The sequence below is a fragment of the Rhynchophorus ferrugineus genome, unplaced genomic scaffold (assembly GCF_030347505.1).
Source record: "Rhynchophorus ferrugineus isolate W39M unplaced genomic scaffold, kcgeb_rfMv2 rfM4, whole genome shotgun sequence".
Classification (NCBI taxonomy): domain Eukaryota; kingdom Metazoa; phylum Arthropoda; class Insecta; order Coleoptera; family Curculionidae; genus Rhynchophorus; species Rhynchophorus ferrugineus.
In genome coordinates, this window is record NW_027472583.1 from 48,841,539 (window position 1) to 48,848,432 (window position 6,894).

General features: G+C 30.7%; 1 protein-coding gene across 3 annotated transcripts in view; it reads right to left on the reverse strand.

Annotated features, from left to right (window-relative positions):
• The window catches only part of Lpin (phosphatidate phosphatase LPIN), an 89,000-nt gene extending 82,196 nt beyond the window's left edge, over positions 1 to 6,804 (reverse strand). For all 3 annotated transcript variants that reach the window (XM_076404152.1, XM_076404150.1, XM_076404151.1), the window contains exon 1: positions 6,669 to 6,804. The gene's annotated coding sequence lies outside the window, so the exon portion shown is untranslated. The remainder of the gene's footprint in view (positions 1 to 6,668) is intronic.
• Between the last annotated feature and the right edge of the window lie 90 nt (positions 6,805 to 6,894).

A 6,894-nucleotide genomic window follows, 5' to 3' on the forward strand; every position in this document is an offset into this window, starting at 1 on the left:
AATGTCCTAAAGAAAGCGAAAAATAATGTTAAAATAATCTATGTTACGTCAGTCTTAAGTCTACTTGTGTATAATTATGGGTTGATGACTTTCATACGAGGGTTGCGTTATAATTATTAATAATAGAAAAATTGATATAAGTTTTGAGAATTAGACTTCAAATTGATTAGTTGGTAGTAGTTAAAATAACATTGTAAATAGATAAATAGGTTTAGGTAGGTATTAAGCTAAATTGTGTGTATATAGTTAAATACGTGTAGTAGATAGATTAAATAAGGTTTTTGTTTACTTTTATTTAGTTATTACAATGATTATTATGTACATGTTATTTTTTTCTTTTTAGTGCGTTCCTTATTTATTTTTTGAAGACGGTTATAAACTGCGCAGTTATATTATTAAATATTACAATGGGTAGATCAAGTAAAGGTGCAGTCCGTATGGGAAAAATAGGAATAAAGAAACAACGGTTGAAAATAAGGAACGATTAGAGGTGATTTGACAAATTTTCACTAATCAAACTAGAACAACAACAAAAAGTCGTCGTCCCCGCCGGGAATCGAACACGCGACCTCCACCTGGGAGCTGAACGCTCTAATAGACCTTAGAGCCAGTTGCCATGCAATATCTCTACGGCTTCCCATATGATATGGTTAGCCTTACTTAAAAAGCCAAACTGAAACTTTATACTGAACTACTTTGGTAAGCAAATCCTTACTAAATCTCCTCAAAAATCGCTGATGGGTATAGCGGTCCTGCCACTACTTTCATCGTCAGCTTATATAAATAACTTCAAAGATTAGTTGTCTGTACGACCCCATAATACTTATAAGAAATATCCTCCCAACCATTGAGGAGTTTTGTCTTCATCAGATCAGCAATAACATTATACACAAATATCGGATTATTTTTAACCGACATCAAATAAAGAGGAGGTTCTATGCTCGACTGTATATTTTTTATGTATGTTCACTAATTTCTCCGTCAATTGTGGACTGACTTTCAAAATTCTTTTTTTATTCGAAAGAGTGCCCTTCCGATGTGGCCATATTGGAACCAAGTCAGGATCTTATGATAATGTATGTGAGCATATTATTGGCCGTAAGTAGTTGGGATTAAGCCTCCTTTGGATATTCAAGAATAAGAAATATAGAGAAACCCTCCTCCTACCCCCCCACCCATACACACACACACCTCTAATAACATGTGGAGCGCCCGCAAAATCAGGGCACTCTTGGCAGTGGCCAGAGGAAGAAGGGAAATTCCTAATTCGATGGTAATTGAATGAGCTTCTCAGCTGGCTCCTCGAATAAACCATAGTGGAACCCAGTAGTTTTATCATAAAAAGCACCTGTCCACCCTCAATTCTCACATATATATATAACGCCTAACATAATCGATCGCTACGACCCTTTAGGCTACTACGCTTTCACCTACAGCAAGTTCAAGATTGGCAACGCCGGTGGATTGGTACCATGCGGTTCCCGGCTATAAAAGGCCACCACGGCGACGTCTCAGTCTCTTTTCTTTTCTCTACCCCTTTGTAACAGTACCACTTCTACAGCGCTACCGTACTTCCTTTACCTTAACCTAATATACTGTCAATTCTCCTGTCGACCACATGTATCGTTTAATATCGCAATAAACAAGTATTTCTTCAATCTGTGTTTTTAGTTCTCGCGCAAATTCCTTCCACAAAATCGTAGTGAGTGTTCGGACAAATAATCGCATCGACAGCCACACATTTCACCGACCGACCCGACGAACATTCCTACAAATTCTACAATATGCGTTCAGGCGTAGTAAAAAATCTACTAATAACAACTAAAAATACAAAATAACGCAAAAAAATACATCCTTGCAAACACGCTGACTAACTAATTGGTAAACAAAAACGTACTATTATTAAAAATAAACAGTTCAAAGCCAAAGAGAAGAAATATTTTTCGAGTGCGCAGTGAAATGTGCGTAACAAATCAACAAATACATAAACGATTGTTATCATCATTAGGCGAGCCTTCCGTAATAGGCCAATCAAAACACTCGATCCCAAATTTGTTGTTCACCTTGGCCACTAATCAACATGTTTTCATTATCGTCACGAGTATCACGCATTTCCTACGTTTCTAGAAAAAAAAAACAACTTTTTGGCACCGTGTATATGTAAAACTGATATAGGAAAGTAATATCTCATTCTACCTTTCTACGATCCATTTTTTTAAACCTCAGAATAAGTAGTGAAATTCGGCGTTAAATTTTATTTCAATTAATTCATTTGATGGCTATTGGTGTTGGTGTGTTTCTATGTTTTTGTGGATGTTTTCGCAGCTACGAGTTAATAATGCTATGAAGAACATTGTTTTAATTGTTTTATGGTTGGATCATATTGTTGTTGAACAACCCCATAGTTGCACATCATGGATCCAGTGATGATTTTGACACCAAAAACAAAGAGCGTTCTGGACAGTCAAAAAAAATTTTGAAGACGCAGATTTAAAGGCATTACTCGATTAAGCCATTAATGGGGATCGTTATCGACTACAATTAATGCGTTTGAGAATACGAGCAAGAACACAATGTTATTATTCATGCCCCGCCACATGTTGCAAAACCGGTGAAAACATACATGGAAACATTAAAATAGGAAATTCTACCACATCTGCCGTATTCTCCAGACCTTGCTCCTTCAGATTACAAGTAGTATGCCGACATATCAGTCGTGACCAATCTGAGTAGCGCTTCACTTCGTTTGAATAAAATACATTGTATGGATTTCTCACAATAAAGCTTGAAATTACAAAAAAAAAACGTTAAAACTAATTTATAGGCAACACCACTATTTATATCGGCATGGCATGAAGAATTTGACAAAAAATTAGAAAACAATACAAAACTTTTTGGTCAATAAATGTCTACATGTCAAAAAATTATAAAAATTAATTTCGAAACATACTTAAAATAATAAATCAGATGAAAAATTCTTGCCCGACAACTTCCTACTAAACCAGCATTTTTGCTATAAATAGTTCATAGTTATCTTTATTATAAACTGTTTATTTCACCATCACAACTGCATGTTAAACAAAATGGTATTAACTTGTGAAATGCCCATGTTTATATTAAAAGAAATTACATGTTTACGATTTGCCAGATATAACTTTGATATCAGATGGCCGGTTAAGAACGCAATATTTCCGAGAAGTACTAAACAAACACCTATTTTAAAACGTAACTGAATAGGTTCATCCAAAGTAAGACAAGAGACAAGGCACCGCGATGTATTGTAAAAGTCAGTTTTATTTGTTGATATTTTCCATATATTTTTTTCCTAAAGTACAGACAAAGACATGTACCATTTAAGAAATCTAAATTTGATGTATATTTGTCATTTAAAATTGGTTACTCCGGTACGTCTTCATTTTGTTTTCAAAAGAACCGTCACTCGACCACCTAAACATCAAGATCTCGCACGTTTAGAATTTGCTTTATTTATTTTACCATTAATTATGTAAGTGGTTTTTACATAATTTATTTTGATATCTGTTTTTATTTATTTAATATGTTAAATTGTTTTAATTGTTTTATTAAATATATTTTTTCATTAATATAATTTAATTAATTCTTAGTTTAAAATACTACATATATAAAAAACAACGGGATAACATAACTTTATAACGTAAAGTTAAAATGGGTTTAATGCAAGGTGCGATCCAAAAAAAAACGACAAAATAAACTTTTGAAAATATGAGCAAAGGCATACTAGTTTACAGGAATCAATTATTACATCTTCGTCTATGATCAAGATCAATTTTCTACAGGCTCACATTTTTACGTTTAATATTGAATTATATGTTTTAATTGCATAAAGTATTTAAGAAAGCCAGATCAAGTTTTTTGGAATATCAACGTTACTTCTATAATGGTGGCAGAATTGTAAATCTTCTTTTTTTAAACAAGATCGGTTTTGCTTCATACAGTGAGATAAACACAACTATTTGGGGAAATTTAGTTAATTAACGTTTTCGTGATATTAAATCTAATTCAATAATGACTAAACAAAAGTTTGGATAAAACTTGAATAACTAATGTTAGAATAGTTTTGAAGGGATCTTCGATTATGATTAACCAATATGTCATTTACACACATTAATATTTCATTTATACGTTTACAACTATTGTTAAACTAATGTCAATTGAAGAATCTAAATAAAGAATTATTACAAAAATTGTAAACAGTAATGAATAACAGTCGTAAAACATGTTATTATGATCATGTACCATGTTGCAAGACATGTGACAGAAATACAATGAAATTCAAAAGCTCTTGAACATCCACCAGACTCTTACTTCTAACTGGCTCAAATTGATGTAACTTGGCCTAAATGACACACCACATTTCCAAAATGCCAAAGATGTGCAAAAATGTGTAGAAAAATAGATAATATCAAAATCGACATTGTTCCAGCAACATGGTATTGCGACACTGGTAGAAAGATTGGAAAAATTTGTAAAAAAAAGAAAAAAACACATTTAATTAATATTTACACACTCACAGTCCAATCTAAATAATGTATACCTTCCTGAAAGAATCATGATATTACTAAGAGCACCTAAACGGACCATGACACTGATGGGGCTCATTACAGTGTATTTAAAGACTCTATATGACCTTTTTCTGACTCAATGGCATCATTTAATAACTTAATTAATCAATTATTTACCTCAGTATACATTTATCATACATTTATCTCCTCCCTCCTAATGAACGAAAATAAGAAACCTCCAGCATTATTATCCCAGCATCATCGATATGATTTAAGTTGCTATAGAATATTTATATTTAATAAACGTTTTCACATCTCGATCAATATATTTGCTGGATAAAATGTTGGCTGGATACCAACTAGGTCAATTAAAGATCACTTACCGCTCAATTCCTTTAAATATCGACAAGGAAAATGAACAGTACACACCAAAAAATAAACAATCGCAACAAAAATAGCCACAGATTCGTTAGAAACGCAGAGAATAGGTATCACATCAAGTTAATTATATTGTATTTACTTTTACCCTTTTTAAATTATAGTAAAAATTATTTCATCCAGAGATTATAAATTATTTTAAATGTTAAATGTTCATTTCTTTGAACAATATATTTCAATAATATTATTTTATTTTGATTATTAAAACATATTAATGGAACGACCACAAAAATAGAAGAAAAACAGACGTATATGATACATAAAACGTATTATATATCAATATTGTTTATATAGATATCTGATATAGTTTATTATAGATATATAACTCATAATCGAACAACACTGATACGTACAGCTTATATTCAAAAAGATGGTAAAAACACCAAAAAATAAAAACCAAAAGCATTAGAATAAAGGAAATTGAATAATAAATTAGTGAATGTTGTCGAGCTCCAGGAATATTCGAGAAAAAAAAGTAAAAAACCCAAAATTTAATTAGACCACTAATTGAAATATTTGGTCAATGCGTATTTTCCCCCTTAACATCTATTAAAACGCAAAATGCCTTGTTTTCTTAACAAACCAAATAACATCAAAATACCTGTGTATATTGTTAAATTAATACAGACGCAAGACTTCTACACAAATTGTCATAAAATTCGTTATATAATGTATAAAACAATCAAATTACAAATAATTTAGTTTCTTGATATATCTTATATGTTAACAAACGTATAAATGCAGATTTCCGCAATAACAAATAAGGGGAACTGTTTAACAAATCAAGACGGAAGGTCAATGTTATAAAACGTAAATATCACAATAGAATCGTTGTTATTCAAGATAAGTCGTGATCGGTTCAGAAACTAATGAAATATATATGTATTATATATTTCAAAACAGCCTTTCTAGTACCATTAAAGTTCAATGGCTCATTAAGAAATTAGTTACAAGAAAAATTAACAAACTCTTAATTAATTTAACAAGTACCATTAATAATAAATAAACTGTTATCTCAATCAGACAGAATGTAAAATATTTTAAATTGTGATACTGACAATGGTTTCAAAAATTTTAGAAATGCTTTATTCCTATATATTATTAAAGTGTAATTAGAAATAAGGTAATTCTGCTAAATTAAATGTCAACTCTGCTGATTATTATACAACAAAGAACTAGGCCAATACATAACAAATTGTACAAAAATTCCCAATACATTGTATTATTGCGTTGCCTTTACCTTCTAATTTTAAATTATTACAATATTTAAGTAAACAATGTAACAATTCGATTTTATCAAAGTTCATTAATAAATCATCTCTTTACACTTGAAATAGTTCGTATAAAAATACTTGAATGTATTTATAAAATTGAAGGGACAATGACTAAATATTTTAATATGTAACCCGTGTTAAGAGGTAAATAAGATAATATCAATAATAATTGAATAACAAAAGGTTAATTATGATAAATATACACACAAAATAAGTAATAATAACATTTGTCAATTGTCACAATGACAACGTAACTTTACACGATTAAATAAATTATAATATCATTTATTTATATACTATCACCAGCAAATCATTAATAAAACAAAAACAAAACCTCACAAAGAATTTGTTCGCTGATCAATATTTCTAAATGACACATAGTGTACAAAATGAAAATAAACAATTCTTAACTTACCTAGTTCACATAAACACACACGCGACAAAATCAATCCTGATTATGCCATAAAATTTCGAAAACTTGCATAATAAATTATTGTTTGGTTTGGAACTTTTCACTTTTCATACATCTGTCAAAATTCAGGTCATTTTTTACTCGAAACCAAAGCAGTAGTTCACTTGACTGCAATTTTATAAGGTAGGGGACCAACAAAACATAGTTGCATTGGGAGTAACATAAGAGA